At 42.3% G+C, this 22,104-nt stretch overlaps 1 pseudogene across 1 annotated transcript; it reads right to left on the bottom strand.

Moving 5' to 3' along the window:
• Positions 1-740: 740 nt before the first annotated feature.
• On the bottom strand, positions 741-21,911 carry LOC308611147 (ubiquitin-like modifier-activating enzyme 1; annotated as a pseudogene). Its single transcript has 19 exons — positions 21,905-21,911; positions 21,249-21,346; positions 21,016-21,162; positions 20,717-20,892; positions 20,493-20,597; positions 20,322-20,402; positions 19,836-19,991; positions 17,232-17,398; positions 16,913-17,109; positions 15,215-15,279; positions 14,798-14,993; positions 14,076-14,137; positions 13,767-13,953; positions 12,022-12,108; positions 11,524-11,616; positions 11,219-11,400; positions 10,831-10,932; positions 10,654-10,726; positions 741-904 (listed from the first exon to the last, which is right to left on the bottom strand). The product of its transcript is annotated as a ubiquitin-like modifier-activating enzyme 1 (transcript).
• Positions 21,912-22,104: the final 193 nt, after the last annotated feature.

The following is a 22,104-nucleotide window of genomic DNA, read 5'->3' as shown; positions in this document are numbered from 1 at the left end:
TGAGTTTTTGTTTTCATGTATTATCAGGAGGAAATTTGATAAGTACATGTGATTAACCTCCTGTAAATGAGTTTTACAACAAAATTGTACTAAACTATTTTCTAAAGTTAGTTGTACAGATTGATAATTTTTTTGCTGTAGTTTTGATTTGTTCTATGCTCTGAATTCCTAGCTGGGATTTGGCAAGCAATAGCCCTGTTGTCTTTGTTAAAACCTGAACATTAAGGGAAAATGGCAGAATTAAAAGTGGAAACAAGAAAACTGACGTGGTTTAGGAGTTATGTGTTTTTGAATGAAGGTTCAAGGTACTTCCCAGATACTCCATTTAGTCTGCCATTAGATTTATTTTATGCCACAGTTATCTGGTGGGGATTTGTTTTATTCAGGTTTCTCATCCAGTCCACAACCCCAGCTCTCCTTGCTTCTCAGCTGTTCTTGGAATCTTACCCGTAAGGTTGCAGGGTGCACTGTGGCTAGTTGTGGTGTCAGTTACACGTTGACGTTTGGTCCAGAAACGCACGCTCACCTCCAGGCTAAGATTGGGGAGCGGGTGAGAGAGGAGGGATGGATGAACAGTGACCCACGAAAGGAGCTCCCGGGGCGCCAATGGGGGCGCAGGGAATAGATGGCCAAGTTGGGGGTCACCACTGCTGGTTACAAAAGTACAACTCGTTTTATAAAAGCAGTGGCTTCAGGGGGTGCAGTCAGATGTGCTGTGCTCCGCCAGGACATGGGCACCATCAGCTTCGCTGTGCCTCCCACTCATTCCGGATGGAGGCACCAACCACCCACGAGCGTAAAGTGACATACGTGTTCTGGGGCGAGATCAGCTTGCCAAGTGACCTGATGGGAGGTGAGCGCTCTGCGATGGCCATTTTATTTGTGGAATTTGTTACTGCAGCAGCTGGAGCAGTGATTTTTAAAGTCCCTCCTGAGCAACACGCACTGTCACCACCATCTCCTGGGGTTCACCATTTATTTTTTGAGGAATAAATAATTCAGGGAGGAAACTAAAATTTAGCTTCAGCTTAAATAGAATTCCCAATGTTCTGCAGCACCGTGAAGGCTGGTTCTGTACACAGGGGGTCCCTCCATAACTCTGAAAGGACCTGAGTTATCGTCACCCTGTCCTGCTGTACAGAAGGCATTTGCCAAGTCAAATGGCATAAATGGTGTCTGCAGTTGGAAGGTGCTCGGAACCACAGGAGCTGCCTTTGTGCTCTCTTCGTTAGAGCTTGGGCCCAGCCGTGCTGGTGGACACTGTTGCCTTTGGTCTAAGGAGTATTGCTGCAAATCAAATTGTTAGTAGTTTTCAGCCTGGGAGGTGCACTTTGGAGTCACCTGGGGGAACTTCAGAAAAATTCCCACTCCCGGGCCCTACTGTAGAATTCCTGATTTCATGGGTCTGGGGGCAAGTACTTGTCGCCTTTTCCTTTTTTAAACTTAAGCTTAAACTCACTCTCAGGTGTTTCCGTCTAGTGGCCAGCCTTGCGGCCTGGCTCCTAAGGGTTCAGGAGGGAGGGGGAGCAGCCTTGGGGCCCATCGGGGTCACGTCTGCCTTCCTCAGTAATGGTCCCCCCACGGGCCCTGAGTGGGGCGAGGCCCACCACCAAAAACCATCTGGCCATCTCTGCTTTTGTTCAGAAGGAGATTCCCAAGGGCTGCAGAGTGGGGCTGGGGAAGGAGGTCGGGGAATGTATCCAGAGAAAACCATAATTTGAAAAGATACGTGCACCCTGATGTTTATTGCAGCACTATTTACGATAGCCAAGCAACCTAAATGTCCATCCCCAGAGGAATGGATAAAGAAGATGTGGTACATATATACAATGGGATATTACTCGGCCATAAAAAAGAACAAAATAATGCCATTTGCAGCAACATGCGTGGACCTAGAGATGGTCATACTGAGTGAAGTAAGTCAGAGACAAATATCATATGATGTCACTTATATGTGGAATCTAAAAAAATGGTACCAATGAACTTATTTACAAAACAGAAATAGAGTCATAGATGTAGAAAACAAACATGGTTACCGGTGGGAAGGGGAGGAGGAGGGATAAATTGGGAGATTGGGATTGACATGTACACACTACTATGTATAAAATAGGTAACTAGTAAGGACCTACTGTATAGCACAGGGAACGCTTCTTGTTAGTCTGTAACGGCCTCTATGGGAAAAGAATCTAAAAAAGAATGGATATATGTGGACGTATAACTGATTTGTTTTGCTGTACAGCAAAAACTAACACAACATTTAAAATCAACTATACTCCCATAAAAATTATTTAAAAAAACACAAAACAAAAACCACACTGCCACCATTCAGGTCACAGGGACATCTTATTTTGGTTCCTCTGGTCAGAGGGATGGGTTTTCTATGAGGATTTTCCCACAGTCCCCGCTCACACGGGCCTCTTTTCCTGGTCCTCCAGAAAACTACAAAACATTGCTGCTGCTTCCTTTACCAAATACCCACCCTGGTCATTGCAAGTATCTGAAATAGTTAATTCTGATCTTTTTTTTATAGTCTACTGCCATAAAAAGGCATAAGGGCATCACTGTTTTTTTTAAGTGCATTTATAAATTAAATCTTTTATTTTTTTAAATTAAACTTTTTTAAAGAAAAAATTGGAAAATTTTATTTGAGCCGAATTTGAGGATTCTAACCCAGGAAGAGCATCTCAGAAAGCTCTGAGAACTGTTCCCTAATTTTCTTTTTAAGCCCTTTAATTGCCACCTCTTCTAGTATTTAACCTGATCTAGTGAATCTAATAAACTCATAAACACGGTGAATCTCTAGTTCTTTTAAAAATACCATTTACATACGTACACTAATATGTATAAAATGGATAACTAATAAGAACCTGCTGTATAAAAAAGTAAAATAAAATTCACAATATAAAAAAAGAAACCAGAAAACCTGAGGTTTCTTTTCCTCACATCAAAAAATAATAATAATAAAACAAATAAATATCATTTAATACAATGTTCTTAAATTTTCCATTTAATCCTAAACTGAGTTATTTAGTAGGTTTCTAATTGAAATAACAAAACTAATCTGAGATGAATATGCCAAATTCTCTTCAATGTTAAAAACGAGCCATCAAATACACTTTAACACATACAATTTGATCTAAAAACATCACTATCGTTTTAATTTACTACATCATCTCAGATTTAATTTTCAGTCTTTACAAAGTTAGAAAGCAGCCACTAAGGGAAGTTTTTATCTTCCTGCGTGAATTAAGGTTGGCATCCCAAGCAAGTTAAAAAACAAATATGTGACCTGGGAATGGTGTATGTCCACAGTGATTCTCAGACCACTGATTGGCACAGACCTGGCTCTTAAAACTTTTGTGAAATAAATCATACACATCAGAGTGTATATAAGTGATGTAAAAGGAAAGACATAATAAAATAGACACTCGTGTACCCCACACCCCATCGTAAGTAACGGCACTGCTGACACCTGGAAAGGTCACTCCATGTTTCTTCCAGACACTCCGCCCCACCACCCCCTTCCACCTAGTTGTAACCCGAATTCTGAATTCTGTAGTTTGTATAAAGTTTCACTGCACACCCCCAAATTATATTTACTTAATTTTGAAGTTTATGTGTTATATACAATGGGTATTCTGGAGCTGACTTTTCTCCCCCTCATCCTTATATTTCTGAGATGACTAGCCGTTATCCACTCTTTTTGGGTGGAGGGTAGTATTCCATTTTAGGAACACACCCCAGTTAGCCCGTTCTACTCTGATGGACTTTGGGGTTGTTACTGCTTTTCCTGTCACATTCCTCTGGTACCCACGTAGAAGAGTTTTCCCAGGCAGTGCTCAGACCTTTGTCACGTAGGGACACAGGACAGGAAGGCACTCCAGAGCACCCAGACGTGGATGTTTCTGGGCTTGAGGCTGTGACATTAGAGCTCCAGACAGCAGCACGGTCAGATGCTCCCTTCCCCAGGAAGCAAGCCAGGAGGACTGCATGCCAGATGGGGACTGATTGGAGCCCCGCCCTTTGCATCATAATCCCCTTATCCCACCAGTAAACCCCTTGGTCACAGGAGCCAGACTTCGTGGGTTCCATTCTTAGTAACATAAGTGCCTTGATTGGAGTATTCCTTACCGAGCAATCTAAGGTAGTTAGGGGTCTAGAGACACATCCTGTGGTCCTAGCGATGTTGGAATTACACCCACCTCTCTGGGGCAGAGTTTCAGCGCCAGATGTAAATAGATCCCGGTAGCTGGGAACTGTCCACAATGTTATGGTTAGGTGGGGGTTATAGTTTTTTTTTTCTGTATACGTGTATATATGTGTGTGTGTGTGCGTATATTTGAACAGAGTAAAGAGGCAATGGAACAGGAAGCATAGGAATTCTATGGAATGGGAGAAAAGATTTGCCAACTACATGACAGCTAAGGGACTAATGTCCAAACATAAAAGGACACAATTAAAACAAAAGCTGAATAATCTAATTAAAAAGTTGGCTGAACACTTTAGCAGATATATTCCTCTCATAGGAGACCTATGAATGACCAACAGACACATGAAAATTTGCTCAAGTTCTGTACTAGTAAGAGAAATGCAACATAAAACCACCAAAAGATATCGACTCACACATTTTATAGTGGTCATTATGAAAAAGACAAGACATAAAAGTGTAGTCAAGCATGTAGAAAAAAAGAGAACACTTACAGACTGTTGGTGGGAATGTAACTTAGTACAACCACTATGGAAAATAATTTGGATGTTCCTCAAAATAGTAAAAACAGTACCACCATATAACCTAGCAATTCCATTTCTGAATATACATATTTGAAGGAAATGAAATTAGTTACTTTACTGAGATATTTGCACTCCCTTGTTCACTGTATTAATATTTACCTAAAATATGCAAGGCATAGTCATTAACTATGTCATTGTTTATCAATGGTTAAATGAATCCTTTTAATGTGCTGTTGCATTCTCTTTGCTAGTATTTTGTGGAGGATTTTTGCATCTATGTTCATCAGTGACATTGGCCTGTAGTTTTCTTTCTTTGTGACATCCTTGTCTGGTTTTGGTATCACGGTGATGTTGGCCTCCTAAAATGTGTTTGGGAGTGTTCCTCCCTCTGCTATATTTTGGAAGACTTTGAAAAGAATAGGTGTTAGCTCTTCACTAGTTGTTTGATAGAGTTCGCCTGTGAAGCCGTCTCGTCTTGGGCTTTGTTTGTTGGAAGACGTTTAATCACAGTTTCGATTTCAGTGCTTGTGATTGGTCTGTTCATATTTTCTATTTCTTCCTGATTCAGTCTTGGCAGGTTGTGCATTTCTAAGAAGTTTTCCATTTCTTCCAGATTGTCCAATTTATTGGCATAGAGTTGCTTGTAGCAATCTCTCATGATCTTTTGTATTTCTGCAGTGTCAGTTGTTACTTCTCCTTTTTCATTTCTAATTCTATTGATTTGAGTCTTCTCCCTTTTTTTCTTGATGAATCTGGCTAATGGTTTATCAATTTTGTTTATCTTCCCAAAGAACCAGCTTTTGGTTTTCTTGATATTTGCTGTTGTTTCCTTCATTTCTTTTTCATTTATTACTCATCTGATGTTTTTGATTTCTTTCCTTCTGCGAACCTTGGGGGATTTTTGTTCTTCTTTCTCTTATTGCTTTAGGTGCAAGGTTAGGTTGTTTATTTGAGATGTTTCCTGTTCCTTAAGGTAGGATTGTATTGCTATAAACTTCCCTCTTAGAACTGCTTTTGCTACATCCCATAGGTTTTTGGTCGTCATGTCTCCATTGTCATGTGTTGCTAGGTATTTTTTGATTTCCTCTTTGATTTCTTCAGTGATCACTTCGTTATTAAGTAGTGTAGTGTTTAGCCTCCATGCGTTTGTATTTTTTTACAGATCTTTTCCTGAAATTGCTATCTAGTCTCATAGCATTGTGGTCGGAAAAGATACTTGATAGAGTTTCAATTTTCTTAAATTTACCAAGGCTTGATTTGTGACCCAAGATATGATCTATCTTGGAGAACGTTCCATGTGCATTTGAGAAAAATGTGTATTCTGTTGTTTTTGGATGGAATGCCCTATAAATATCAATTAGGTCCACCTTTTTTAATGTATCACATAAAGCTTGTGTTTCCTTATTTATTTTCATTTTGGATGATCTGTCCATTGGTGAAAGTGGGGTGTTAAAGTCCCCTACTATGAATATGTTATTGTCGATTTCCCCTTTTATGGCTGTTAGTATTTGTTTTATGTACTGAGGTGCCCCTATGTTGGGTGCATAAATATTTACAATTGTCATATCTTCCTCTTGGATCGATCCCTTGATCATTATGTAGTGTCCTTCTTTGTCTCTTGTAATAGTCTTTATTTTAAATTCTATTTTTTTCTGATATGAGAATTTCTACCCCAGCTTTCTTTTGAATTCCATTTGCATGGAATACCATTTTCCATCCCCTCACTTTCATTCTGTATGTGTCCCTCGGTCTGAAGTGGGTCTCTTGTACACAGCATATATATGGGTCTTGGATTTGTATCCATTCAGCTCGTCTGTGTCTTTTGGTCGGAGCATTTAACCCATTTACCTTTAAAGTAATTATCAATATGTATGTTCCCCTTCCCACTTCTTAATTATTTTGTATTTGTTTTTGTAGATCTTTTTCTTCTCTTGTGTTTCTTGCCTAGAAAAGTTCCTTTAGCATTTGCTGTAAAGTTAGTTTGGTGGTGCTGAAGTCTCTCAGCTTTTGCTTGTCGTTAAAGTTTTTAATTTCCCCATCAAATGTGAATGAGATCCTTGTTGGGTAGTGTAATCTGGGTTGTAGATTTTTCTCCTTCATCACTTTAAATATGTCCTGCCACTCCCTTCTGGCTTGCAGGGTTTCTGCTGAAAGATCCACCGTTAACCTTATGGGGAATCTCTTTTGTGTTGTTTGTTTGTTTGTTTGTTTTCCCCTGCTGCTTTTAATATGTTTTCTTTGTATTTAATTTTTGATAGTTTGATTAATATGTGTCTTGGCGTGTTTCTCCTTGGATTTATCCTGCATGGGACTCTGTGCTTCCTGGATTTGATTAAATTTTTCCTTTCCCATATTACGGATATTTTGAACTATAATCTCTTCAAATATTTTCTCAGTCCCTTTCGTTTTCTCTTCTTCTTCTGGGACACATATGATTCGAATGTGGTTCATTTAATATTGTCCAAGAGGTCTGTGAGACTGTCTGCAGTTCTTTTCATTCTTTTCTCCTTATTCTGCTCTGCAGTTTTATTTCCATTATTTTACTTCCAGGTCACTTATCCATTTTTTCTGCCTCAGTTATTCTGCTGCTGATCCATTCTACAGTATTTTTAGTTTCATTTATTGTGCTGTTCATCATTACTTGTTTCTTCTTTACTTGTTCTAGGTCTTGTGAAATGTTTCTTGCATTTTCTCTATTCTATTTCACAGATTTTGGATCATCTTCACTATCATTATTCTGAATTCTTTTTCAGGTAGACTGCCTATTTGCTCTTCATTTATTAGGTCTGGTGGGTTTTTACCTTGCTCCGTCATCTGCTGTGTGTTTTTCTGTCTTCTCATTTTGCTCATCTTTCTGTGTTTGGGGTCTCCTTTTTGCAGGCTGCAGGTCCGTAGTTCCCATTGTTTTTGGTGTCTGTCTCCAGTGGCTAAAGTTCATTCAATGGGTTGTGTAGGCTTCCTGGTGGAGGGGACTCTGGTGCCTGTGTTCTGGTGGATGCAGTTGGATCTTGTCTTTCTGGTGAAAACTTCCAGGTCTAGTGTTGTGTTCTAGGGTGTCTGTGGCCTTATTATGATTTCAGGCAGCCTCTCTGCTAATGGGTGGTGTTGTGTTCCTGTCTTGCTAGTTGTTTGGCATATGGTGTCCAACACCATAGCTTGTTGGTTGTTGAGTGAAGCTGGGTCTTGACATTGAGACGGAGATCTCTGGGAGATTTTCACCATTTGATATTATGTGCAGCTGGGAGGTCTCTTGTGGGCCAGTGTCCTGAATTTGGCTTCCCCACCTCAGAGGCACAGCACTGACTCCTGGCTGGAGCACCAAGAGCCTTTCATCCACATGGCTCAGAATAAAAGGGAGAAAAAGTAGAAAGAAGGAAAGAAAGAAGGAAGGAAGGAAAGAAAGCAAGAAAAAAGAAAAGATAGATAAAATTTAAAAAGTTATTAAAACAAAAATAGAAAATAATTATTAAGGAAAGAAATATTTTATAAGTAAAAAAAAAAATTGACAGACCGAACCATAGGACAAATTGTGAAAGCAAAGCTATACAAACAAAATCTCACACAGAAGCATACACATACACACTCACAAAAAGAGGAAAAGAGGAATAAATAATATATCTTGCTCACAAAGTCCACCCGTCAATATGGGATGAACCATTGTCTATTCAGGTATTCCACTGATGCAGGGTACATGAAGTTGATTGTGGAGAATTAGTCCGCTGCTCCTGAGGCTGCTGGGAGAGATCTCCCTTTATCTTTTTTTGTTTTTGTTGTCTGTGTTTTGTTGTTTGTTTTTGTTTTTGACCCTGGTGTGAAATATCTTTTAAAAATATATTTTTGAATTAAGTGTACTTTCATTTATTTATTTATTTTTAACTGTACTGGGTTTTCATTTCTGTGTGAGGGCTTTATCTAGTTTTGGCAAGCAGTGGCCACTCTTCATTACAGTGTGCAGGCCTCTCACTGTCGTGGCCTCTCTTGTTGTGGAGCATAGGCTCCAGACGTGCAGGGTCAGTAGTTGTGGCTCACGGGCCTAGTTGCTCCACGTGGCATGTGGGATCTTCCCAGACCAGGGCTCGAACCCGTGTTACCTGCATTAGCAGGCGGATTCTCAATGATTGTGCCACCAGAGAAGCCCCCCTTTCTCTTCTTTGCTCGCACAGCTCCTGTGTTTCCGCTATGAATTTGGCCCTGCCTCTGCATGTAGCTTGCCTGAGGGTGTCTGTTCTTCGCTCAGACAGGACAGGGTTAAAGGAGCCACTGATTCAGTGGCTCTGCCTCTCTCAGGCCGTGGGGATGGAGGCATATGGATGCAGGTCTGGCCTGTGGTGTCCAAATCTGGCGTGACTTTGCAGCAGCCTGAGGTGCACAATTAATTCTCCTGGGGAAGTTGTCCCTGGATCTCGGGACCCTGACACTGGCGGGCTGCTCTGCTTCCTGTTCACGGAGGCATGAGGAGGGACCTGTGCTTCTACACAGGATTCTAGGTGGTGGCAGCAGCAGCCTTAGCATCTCATGCCCATCTCTGGGGTCACGCTGATAGCCACAACTCGCACCCTTCTCTGGAGCTCCTTTAAGTAGCGCTCTCCTCGCGCACCAGGAATCAAAGAGGGAAGAAAATGTCTCTTGCCTCTCTGGAAGCTCCAGACTTCTTCCCGGACTCCCTCCCGGCTAGCCGTGCTGCACTAACCCATTCAAGCTGTGTTCACACCGCCAACTCCAGTCCTCTCCTTGCGCTCTGACCCAAGCCCGAGTCTCAGCTCCCAGCTCCTGCATGCCCCGGCCATTGAGCAGACCAGCCTCTTGGGCTGGTGAGTGCCAGTCATCACCGATACTCTGTGTGGGAACCTCTCTGCTTTGCCCTCCGCACCCGTTGCTGTGCTCTCCTATGTGGTTGCAAAGCTACACCCCTCAACCACCAGCAGTCTCCGCCCACAAAGGGGCTCCTAGTGTATGGAAGCCTTTCCTCCTTCACAGCTCCCTCCCACTGGTGCAGGTCCCATCCCTATTCTTTTGTCTCTGTTTTTCCTTTTTTTTCTTTTGCCCTACACAGGTACGTGGGGAGTTTCTGGCTTTTTGAGAGGCCTGAGGCCTTCTGCCAGCGTTCAGTAGGTATTCTGTAGGAGTTGCTCCACGTGTAGATGTATTTCTGATGTATCTGTGGGGAGGAAGGTGATCTCCGTGACTTACTCTTCTGCCATCTTCCTGAACTCCCCCTCTATTTCTTTTTAAACAGAGAGGACAAAGGAAAAAATAGCAAACCAATGGTTTACCAGAACAGTTGGATTTAATCTTTTCTCATAAGCTTGGATGTGAGGCAAATTCCATGCTGGTGGGAGGGGCTGAGCCTTTCATACTATCACCTGAACCTGCAGAGCTAAAGAAAGGCTGGTCTTTCCCACAGACAACAGGGTATGGGCCTTTGACAAAAGAAGGCTATGACACACTTGGATTAATAACTCTTTATTAAGAATTCCATCTCCAAACAGTAGAAAGCAGCAGCAACAACAAAAAGTCCTCAGAAGAACTTAAGGCTCAGCATTTGCGACAACTATAAGAGAAATGGAAATAGATTGATTTGACTGAGAATGAGGTAGATGGGTGTAGAGGGAATAGCGAATGGTGTATCGTACATAGGGGACATCCAAATCATCGCCGCTCTAGTTGCAGCACAGCTCAAGAAACAGTGCTTGAATGTGGTGTCCCAGCTTTTGCTTTGATACTCGTTTCACTATTGCTGACATCCTGGGGTGAGGAGAAAGAGAGTCTGTGAAGTAAACAGAGAGGAAAGACTTACAGAGACAAAGTTAAGAGAACAGTGAAGATGAGTTGCATAGCTAGCTGATGTTTCCCACCCCAGGCAGGACCTGTTTCTGTTTGCACACTGACCCAACTCAAGCCTGAGTTGATCTTTGATCTTACTTGCTGTCTTGATAAAGGAGTAGAACATAGATACACCCTGGAACAGCATGATGATCTCTAACTTGTACTCTGTCTGAAGAGGGTGGAAACGAGGAGGGGCAACAGGGTCACTGGGATGGACAGTACCAGTAACCTGGGCAACCACCACCACAGGTGCAGTGAGTGAAAGGGTCTTACCTTAAAATAGTCAAGGAACTGCTTGAGGGGCATCTCTTCACCATTAGGCTGCAGCCACTGTACCTCAAAGCAATCCCACAGTGACCACTGCTGGTTGTAGTATTATGGGACAAAGCACAGAGTAAAGCACAAAGAGTAAAATGGGAGCAAGCCCTAATCATACGCTCCTCTTCATTTCACAAACATGCCAGTTCCATTCCTACTTTGCACAGGTTCAAACAATGAACAAAGGATACACAAAATTAAAAAAGCCTCTCACCAGGTATGATGAAAACTAGAGCCAGTTCTACCGAAATAAGATACACACAACTTCTACGCATGCACACACACACATAGCATCAATCACTGATGGGCAACACCAAAGGTTTCTATAAAAGCAAGCCCTTACCTGGTGATGGTGTGGGGCAAGGGGCTCAGAGAAACGGAAAAAAAAGGAAGGGCCAAGTTGATGAAGCTGTTCTTATAGGACTCAAGCTGTTGGTGTCCCTGAACTACCTTGTACAGCTCCAGACCTGCAAGGCCAACTATAGCTGCTATGGCTGGAATGATCTTCCCTGCAATCAGCTTGATCTGTAATACAGAAGGTGATGAGAAGACGTAGTTGTTAGAGACGTTCAAGGTCTACAGAAGACTTCAAATGTGGCACAGTTAAACTTGGAAAAGGATGCAAGGTTAGGTATAGACTATTGTAATCTTATGCCGGTCAGCAGGGGGAATGTTATAGCTCTCTGCCCGGAGACTCGATACAGCCACAATGAAATGCATATGAAAGTTGCTGTCATCATCCTGTTGTGAGTGGAGACAGAGGAAGAACAGGAGAGACAGAGTTAAGGAGAAAAAGTTTTCCTGGATACTGGGAACTGAGGTATATTCACCTCAATTACCTGCCAGACCAGCCAAATACTAGCCCAGACCACAAAAGATACTTGGGTCATCCGATGCAGGAGAAACGGGTCCTTGCACCAGTCCGGGAAGATCCCACATGCCAGGGAGCGGCTGGGCACAGGAGCCATGTTTGCTGAACCTTCACATCCGGCACCTGTGCTCAGTAATGGGAGAGCCCACAAGAGAGAGAAAGCCACGTACCGAAAAAAAAACAACAACATAATTACAGTCAGGCCTGTAATCCCCAAAAAAGCTTAGGGTGGCTCAGCCATTTCTCATACACGGTTGAGGTCCCCATCACAGCACCTTCTCAAAGTTGATGGGGTAGATCTTGAACCCAGGGAGGCTCTCTGGTTGGTCAGCATGGCTTGAGCTCCTGCAGGTGATTATCCACTGCGGAAAGGGAGGAAGTACACGTTAGTCCTTAGATACATGTTAAATCCCTGTTCACGGTCTGAGGTGCCAGCAGGAATCCAGGGTGGGGCAGAGATGTTCAGGCAGATAAAGGATTTGAAAAGGAGAGACATCATGGGAAAGAGAAAAGAAGGGGGAAAGATAGGGCAGAAAACATGTCAGAAAAGAAAAAGGTAGACAGGTGTGTGGGACATGGAGATATGTAGAGACACTGAGGGCAACAGGTAAAGCCACTAAGAAAGGATATAGACAGCAGCGTTAATCATGACAGATAAGAGGTGAAAGCACAGAAGTTGTTCACTGCTGAATGAGTGGACAGAAAAATGTGATCTATCCATCCAATGAAATATTAAGCCTTAAAATCCATTCCATTAAATATTAAGCCTTCCAAACTGGAAGTCTACTATATTTAAAGATGGTAAATCCTTTGTGTTTCTTACCACAATTAAAAAAAAAAAAAGGGAGTCAATGAGAACATACTTCAAGAGAAAGACATAGAGAGAGATGGGGAGACATGAAGGAAGATACGAGGGAAAACAAGAGACAGAGGGATAAGAGATACAGAAAGGAACATAGGGGGAAAGTGTACAGACAGCAAAGAAGAGAGTAATATGAAATGGGAGAGACGTGAAAAAAATCTGAAGAGGGAGACCAAGGAGGATAAATGTGAAGATTATGAGAACGTTCAGAGAATGGGAAAGTTCAAAACACCTGAAAGGGAGACACGTAGGGAGATAAATAAAGAAAATATACAAAGAGGGGCATGAGAGAGTAGTTATTTCGGAAGGGAAATGCGGGGGATACATCAGGAGGGGAGAGATATACAGACGAAGAAATTGAAGGAGATATACAAAGAAGATGAAATGTAGAGGAAGACTTACAGAACATGAGACAGAATACGGTAGAGGGGGGGAAATTTGAGTTGGGGGGTAGTTAGAGATGGAGAGATGAGGAGGGCTATCTAGAGAGGGAGATGAGGAAAGATATATGGAGGTTAAAAATAGGTTAGGCCTTCCCTGGTGGCCCAGTGGTTGAAAATATGCCTGCCAGGGCAGGGGACACGGGTTCGAGCCCTGGTCTGGGAAGATCCCACATGCCACAGAGCAAGTAGGCCCGTGAGCCACAAGAAGTGAAAGCCCTCACACAGAAACGAAGACCCAACACAGCCTAAATAAATAAATAAATCAGTAAATAAATAAATAACAATAGGGTAAACAGGCATACCAAAGAAGGGGGGAGGTGGATGAGGAGATCTATAATGAAATGAATCAAGGAAGAAATCAAGGCAGAGAGCCTACTGGTAAAGATCATATCCATTTGTCCCTGCATATGGACACAAAAAGAAACAGAGAAAGAACAAAACAAAGCAAACATACACACAGAAAAGAGCTGGACAACTGGTGCACCTGAGGGAGAAACAGTGGGAAGAACAAAGTAGTAGGGCATCAGAGAACTTGCCTCAACCAACCAACCTTATTTTAAATTGGAAGAAGCAAGGACCAAAGGACAGTGTGGATTAATCTCAGGCCTGAGATCTCAGAGCAGAGCCAGTGGCAAAACACAAGTACAGGGGAGGCTTGCATAGGTAGGTGATAAGTAGGATGCTAGCTCTAGGCCAACTAGATAAACATCCTCACCAACACACGAAGTGGTCTGCAGCTCCTGGTCAGAAACATGGATCTTGACACCAGACTTCGGGGTGAACTCAAGGACCTGCACAGACTGAATGAGTATGATCACAGAAACTCGGTCCTGAAAGCCCCTCAGCCCATAGGCCTGGGCAAACAGGTTAGCAGCAGCTATCACCTAGTCCAGATGCAGGGGCTAAGAGAAGGCAAGGTATGGAGGGGTAAGCATATCAGTACTCACCTAAGGAGCTGCAGCCTCCTTCCCATCCACGTACCCACATTTGACCCGACTGTAGGAGACCTGAGGGAGGAGACTTCATTGCTGACATCAAAGATGAGCGTCTGTGCACAGACCAGAAAGGGGCTCCTGAGCTTGTAAGCTAGGAAAACAGAAAGATGTGGGAGAGTGGGACCTGAGAGGAGAGGTCTTTCTCATAATTGTGACTCCTCATTTTCAAGCCCGGAAGTCCCAAATTAGTATATTGCTGGGCACTCCCTTTGTGCCAGACACAGAGCTATTTATGAAACTTTTATGGATTGCCAGTCGTGTAGTAACATATTTAATTTATTAACTTAGTAAATATAAATCAACCCTCATAGAACTCTCATGAAATTAGGTCACCATTATTCCAACTTCCTACATGAGGCTACTAAGGCACAGAGAGAAAATACATGATTAGTCCCAATATCAAATGCAGTTGAGACTTGAAGCCACCTAGGTCCTGTGCTCTTAACACCAAAATTTCTCTTCTACAATCTCTATAGCCCTGACAGGGAATCTGGAATGACTCATGTCATATCTAAGGGAATAGGTACCAAGTATGTTGCTTGAGAGAACAGGGCTGGGCAGGTAGAGGAGAGAGGTTGGGAGGAACAGGTCTTTGACTTCAAAAATCACTCACTTAATCATTTAATGAGATCTCTGGGACTTGGTGGTCTTGCCACAAATGGATGAACTGCAATGAACCATGTCAAAAGCGTGTAACAAACTGCTTCCAGTAAGCCTATTCTGACAAATGGAGCCCAGAAGAGTGTAATACCTGGTTCGGAGGAAAGCTGTGCAGCAGCTGTCTGATGTTGTTGGAGCACTGGTTGTGCCAGTGCTAGTAAGCCCACGTCACACAGTCAGCCCATGTATGTGGCCGCTGAAGCACCAGGCTGAGCTGCACAGACTGCAGCACCTCTAGGGTTTGGATGCCTGCCAGGTGCAGTGTTTGCTCCACAAACTTTGAATCCCTATCAAGAATTAGAGAGGACACAAACTCAGAGTTACACAGTGATCCCAGAGGGAGCTTAACAGCATGAAAAGTCAGTGCTGACTCCCAAATGTATAAGGCCCAAGGAATCATTAGATTATTTGAAAAGTAGACCAGGTCCTAAGTGTTACACTGGTTACAGAATGCTTTGACTGACAGGCAGCAGACACGGTGAGCGAGGATTTGGACAGAATTACTCACATTAGGTACTGGTTGACGTTTTCTGCTGGCTGCTTGAAGAGACCTTCAAACTCATCCACGGCAGACAGAGCAAATCAACACTACGTGGGTTATGGGAAACAAATAAGTTTCTGTAGGCCTTAGGACCACCATCAGGAAATACAGCAAATAGGAAGAGCATGGCTGTTATGGGAGAACAGAGGAAGAAAACCCTCCCAATCTGTCTGGTCAAACTTGTCAAGCCCTCACCACTTCAATGTAAAAACCTATGATCTTAATCTGGGAAGAGGTTTACACACAAGTGTACATTCATGCAGAATTTATTAAGATGTACACATTACCCTAGGTATGTCATGCATCAATTCAAGAAAAAGTTCACACCAAGAATAAAACATGAACGATCTCTATGCAGGTTCTGGGGACTGGGAAGAAAGTAAGATAGAGGTTTGACCCCTGTGAATTCGGAGGTCGATAAATAGTCACTGGTGAAGTGATCTGGAGCACCTTGATGCTCGAAATCCAGGTTCAAAGGCCAGCTGTGCCACAGTCTTGTGACAATCAGGTATATCTTTACTTGTGTTTCCTCATTTTAAAGACAAACACTGTAACAGTAAAACTACACCTCAGGGAGTTAATAAGAAATAAGCAAACATGTACACATTTAAAGCTTAGTTTGAAAGTCACAAGGGCATATTAAGTATACATGTTTTTCAGAATTCCTGTGAGAGTTACTACTGTCATTCCAATTTTACAGATAAGGAATCTGAAGCATGAAGTGGTTAAGTCCAAGGGCACATAGTATATTAGTTTTAAAATCCTTTTTATTGGCCTTTCTGCATACTGGGTAGAGAGAAACACAATAATAGAACCATAACCTAGGAGAGGATTTATATGTATAGAAATGAACACACACACACAAACACATCTCTTTCTCCGTCTCTCTGTATCTACACACACACACACACACACACACACACACCAACATGGGATGCATGGAAAGGGAGAAAGACACATACTGAACTGACTCCACAAGTATAAACTCTTCCCTTCTGGAAGGAAAAGTGACAGACTGAACTGTTACTGCTCATTTTCTTCCTGTTCCCATACTTCCTAAACATAGCCTCAAAGACTGGGTTAAGAATCATTTTGATAAAAGGATGGTTATTTGTGGTTTGAAAGGGGACTGTAATTAGGGCCAAGTTCTGAGGACCAGTTAATGGGGTGCTTTTACTTTGTCAATGTACATGAGAGTTATGCTCTTTTGTATGTATGTGTACTATATAAACACAACTATGCTGACAAACTATTAAACATATTTTGGGAAACAATTAGAAAATTATTCCTAAATATGGACTTAATATTAGAGATATCTAAATAACTAGCAGAGATGATATTAAGTTAATTTTGTTCAACGACAAAATAGTATCCTGTACACAAAGAAACATATCCTCACCGTTTAGATATACACTTCTCACATAAAGTATTTCACATGGTATAAATAATACTTCCCTGTATGCTTGCAAAATAAAAATTTCAAGTTAAAGAAATCATTATGAAAAGCGTTAGGCTCCTAGGTTTAAAGTGAGTGAAGGAGAGTTAAAGAGAGGGCAGATATTACATACACTGAGGCTTCATCATCGGAATAACAAGAGTTTGGCAACTGAGACACTGTCCCAGTACATATCTGTTCCACCACTTTCTCCCTGCAAGGCTGATCACCTGCAAAGTGTGCTCGATGACATTCGGGAAGTTCTTCAGTGTGCACCTGGGGATGGACTTGTCAGGAGGGTCCTGGCTGGAGCTGTATGACTCTGTCAGGAAGGGGATAAACCCTTACACATTACCCTTGGTACCCAGTGTGCCTGACTCCAGAAGAGGCTTTCGGTACAACACACAGCAGCAGTCCATATACGTGCCTGTGAGAAAGTTGCAGCAGGTGAGGGTGGGGTAAATAACATCAGGATAGGACACGGTGACACACACTCCCTAAAACACACACATTACTCTCGCCTCGTCCTCACCCATCCCCAAAACTCACGGGCATCCACATTGTCCGAGGCATTGTCCACACCATCCAGGTTTTGGAGGAATTTATCAATCATACACATGCTCTCTGTGAGGGCCCACACAGTTCTGATGGCTCATCACACGGATGTGTGCGTTTATCTGGTTCACAGCTGCAGCATCTGTATCAGACTTCAATTTCTGGGTAGTGATGGAGAAACAGAACTGTCATTCACATAATCACCCAACAAAACTTTACAGAGCTGTTCTGAAAACTGATTTAAGTAATGATGCACAAGACCTAGGCTCTGAGGTCAGGAGGCTCTGTGGTCTATGACAAATGCCACACAGCTTGGGCTGGGACAAATGAGGAATGGCGTGAATAAAAAAGGAAAACAGTGATACAATAGGAGACAATGGGTTGAGTATCTGTTCTTTTGTCTACCGAACATCCACTGTTTTTCATTACTAGCACCCCGAGTTGGAGTGCATTCACGCAAAGAAAACCAAGGTCCTCTGAACTTACAAAAACAAAAAGGATCTTCTGAAAGTCCAAGTCAGATCACATTCCTCTCCGCAAAGCCCTCTATTGATTCCCACTTTCACTAAGGGTGAAATGAGCTGGTCCCTATTCCTTTGACAACCTTCTCTCTTACCATGATCTATCTCTGTCTCTACTCCTTAAACATAGCAGTCATATTCCAAACTCAGGGTTTTGCTCACACTGTTAACTTCACCTGGCATACTCTTCCCTGAGATTTCTTCCTGTTCTCGTATACCATCTTTAATTCTCTGCGGTTATACCACCTTTCCAATGTGGATTTCCTTTACCACACTGCAAACCACCCTCTCATGGCACTTCCAGTTCTATATCTTGATTTTGATTCTTGCCCCTACACAGTATGTTTCACCTTGTTATGTTCTAACCACATACAGTGCTATTGTATTTATTATTTGCTCTAGCAGTTGTCCAAAATGAAGTTAAAACAAAGTTTGTGGTTTCTTTTTTATCTGATGCACAGCTATCAGGATTTCCTACGTTTGATATTTAATCTGAGAACATTTTAAAATATTATTACTCCATTTAAAATTGGAGGGGCTTCCCTGGTGGCACAGTGGTTTAGAATCTCCCTGCTAATGCAGAGGAAATGTTTTTGAGCCCTGGTCTTGGAAGATCCCACATACAACGGAGCAACTAGGCCAGAGCCACAACTACTGAGCCTGCGCGTCTGGAACCTGTGCTCCACAAAAAGACAGGCTGCACTAGTGAGAGGCCCGCGCACTGCGATGAAGCATGGTCCCCGCTTACTACAACTAGAGAAAGACCTCACATAGAAAGGAAGCCCCAACACAGCCAAAAATAAATAAATTAATTAATTAATAAATATGGAATAATTCCATTATATACTACAAACACTATGAAAGAAACTCCAATACAAAGCGTTAATGACAGGAGTCAATCTGTATTTACAGTTTTACAAATTTTACTTATATAATGTCTTAGAAGATAGCTGAATTTTCGTTATTTACTGACTTTAATGTATTACATGTTTTGCTTGAAAGATGTCAGGGATATCCAGCCTCACAGAAAAAAAAAATCAATAACATTTTCAGATGACTGTTGATATTTAAAATTATATATATATCAAAACTTGACAAGCGATATTTCTTTAAAGTTTAGTTGAAAGGTAAAATACTGATCCACATCAATACCCACTGTCTTTCTCTGTATTTTGAATGGCTCTTTAGTTAATGCACAGTTCTGTATCATCATGAATTGGTCTGGTCATTTGGAAAATACTGTGTTTTGGGGTTATGGACAGCCTCCTAGAACAGAGTGGAAAATTACCCTTTCACCTGATAAAATGAGGATAAAAAGGACATAATGTCTTAGTATTCTTAAAAGAGTTGTGATCTTTTGGACTTGAGGAAAGAGTGCTGCCAACCTCCACTGCATTAGAGAATCTCTCATTTACTATGTCTTCTCACTAGACAAAAGCAGAAACCTTTCATTTGCTATCTTATATATTCTAACTACTTAAGTAGTACCTAGTATTTGCATGATAAAATGAAAGGAAAGATAAACACTGGGCAGGCAAAATAACACTGAACTTTACAGAGACGCCCCAGATAGATCCCTCTATAATCTAGCTTCCAGAGTTCCACATTAGCCGTAACCAAAAACCAAAGAAAAAAAAAAGATGGCTGGGGACAGGTTTAAACTCACAAATGAAAGATGTAATAATTTTTCAATAAATATCTCCTGGAAGAAAGAGTGAGTGGTAGAGAAAAGAAATAAGGTAAGGACTGAAGGAAAGAGACAAACAAAAAAGTCCTAAGGTGGTCTTCCCTGGTGACACAGTGCTTGAGAGTCCACCTGCCGTTTCGGGGACATGGGTTCTTTCCCTCATCCAGGAAGATCCCACATTCCATGGAGCGTCTGTGCCCATGATCCATGGCCGCTGGTCCTGAAGGTCCAGAGCCTGCGCTCCACAATGGCAGAGGCCACAACAGTGTGAGGCCCGCATACCAAAAAAAAAAAAAAAAAAGTCCAAAGGCAATAAGACAGATAACCAGAAAAAGACAGGAGAAAAGTGAAAAACAAAGCTGAACCACATACCATATCCATTCCACTCACCTTGATATCCCAAGGTTGGAACAGAAACTGTCGATTCAGATTGGATTTTACTATGGTGTCCATGTCTGTAATGGTGATTGCCACACCCTCCCCACAGCCTAGCCCAGTCATGGCAAAGGTCTTGAGTAGCTCACAGCCAAAGGCCCCTGCACCCACCTGGGAGGTGGCCAAGAAGAGAGACACAAGATGGTTAGGGTCACTGGGTAACAAAACCACTCCTCAGTCCTCACTACCCCTGCAGATGGCAAGAGAGTGTAAGAGGATCTATGACTGCATATTTAAGTCACAGTGCCATAAAAATCCATGGTCCTCTAAGGAAAGAGGCACAAGACCAGGATATAAAGGACCTGGTGCGAAGAAAATGGAAGAGGGATGAGATGAGGGTACAAGCCAACACCATCCCTTGTACACCACGAGGAGACTCCAGAAGAGGTGGCCAGAGCCTAGGGGACCTAAAGGTAGCTTTTGACCACAAGGTTCTCTCACCAAGAAGTATCTCTGCTTACCCAGCTTCTCTTGCAGGTCAGAGCCAAATACAGCCACCTGCCCATCATAATGGTTCTGGCACTGAGTCATGTGAAGGGAAGAGAGGGTTAGGGAAGAGCCACGTTAAAAAGATCCACAATAATGTCTTCTCCATGGGCCCAAATCACATACTGGAAGGCAGGTGTCCTCTGTAAAGGCCTCTTTTTCCACAGGGAGACACTCAATGGCATCAAAGTACAGCTACTGTATAACAGGCATAAACTTTCCAGAGCAGCCCTGAGGAGTTGGTTAGAAAGAGAATGTGATCGCTGGTTAATCAGAGCTGGAAAGCAAGCAGCAGGGCTGGAAAGGAACCTGGCCCAGGCCCAGCACTGTCCGTCTCCACTCACGCTGACCTTCATAAACTCCTGGGCAGCCACACAACCAGTGAAGGAGTTGATGGGTGCCAGATCCCCAGGGGCCATATAAGCCGGCTTCTGGATGAGGTCTTCATCCAGACTCTTTTGCTGCACTGGTGGCAGAGCTTGAGAATTCAAGCCTGTGCTAGGGTCACCAGTTCTGTTGCATCCCCCTGGAAGGGGTAAAAGAACAATCACACCACTGTGGGGAGAGGGAGAGGTAGAAAAACTAAGTAGATGAAAAGGCATAGAGCAGCTTTGGTTCAAGGACCTGGTTGGCTTGCCCACCCATCTACCTCATTGTGGGGCCGAGAGGGCTGACCATGCTGGGCACGGAACTGGTGCAGGACCTGGAAGCCAATTTGTAGCTGAGGAGGGCGAGAATACTTGACAAAATTTGTTATCACAAAGTCCGGCTCTGCCTGTGAAGTAGGCAAGGTTTTCTGTGAAGAACAAGATATCAGAACCAAAAAAGTAAAATCGTGGAGACGCCTGGAACCCTACAACACACCCTCCTGCTCATAGTCACAAAGCTTATCCTCTTAGTTACTTTGACTTGACTGACAATGCCTCCACAGATGTAGTCAGAGAAATTGGAGGTATCACAGATACTAAAGGTGTAGGGACCTGGGGGATGAAAAGAATGAAGGGTTATCTGTCAATTCATTCCCTCCCAAGATCAACAGCACTATCAAAACAGGAATATGAAAACCTCCCACCTTATTCCTCACCTAACACCCTCCCCCATACAGTGGGGGTTTGGAGTTAACAGATATAAGCTATTATATATAGAATGGGTAAACAACAGGGTCCTACTGTAGAGCACACAGAAATCTATTCAGTATCCTGAGATAAACCATCATGGAATAGAATATGAAAAAGAATGTATATATAGATAACTGAGTTACTTTGCTGTAAAGCAAAAAGTAACTAATTTTTAAATCAACTATACTTCAATTAAGAAATAAAAATAATGTATCGTACATCATAAAACAAAATCAAAAACGAAAACACAATGCTGATTTCTTCAGACAACACAGGTATTCTATGCCTTAATGCCCCTCTAGAGAAAAAGAAGTAAGGCCTGAAAGGATCAGATGGCAACTACATAATTTCTCTAGAACAGACTCAAAAATATTAAAGGAACACAAAACACAACTCCAAAACGCTAACATTCACAATTACCTTCCATCCATCAACACTTACCAGAAACTTACCAGCAACATCTGTGGCTTTAGTTTTCATTAAATTTGTAATTTTTTGGTCCATTATTTCTTCAAAAACTCTTTTGGCCCACCCCTTTCTTGGGAATTTCTTTGACATGTGAAATATAGTTATAATAGATGTTTTAATGTTCTTGACCTGTGATTTTACATAACAGATGT

The sequence above is a fragment of the Mesoplodon bidens genome (genome assembly GCF_964165515.1).
Source record: "Mesoplodon bidens genome assembly, contig: HAP1_SCAFFOLD_210, whole genome shotgun sequence".
NCBI classification, from domain to species: Eukaryota; Metazoa; Chordata; class Mammalia; order Artiodactyla; family Ziphiidae; genus Mesoplodon; species Mesoplodon bidens.
This window is presented reverse-complemented; position numbering and strand designations above follow the sequence as displayed.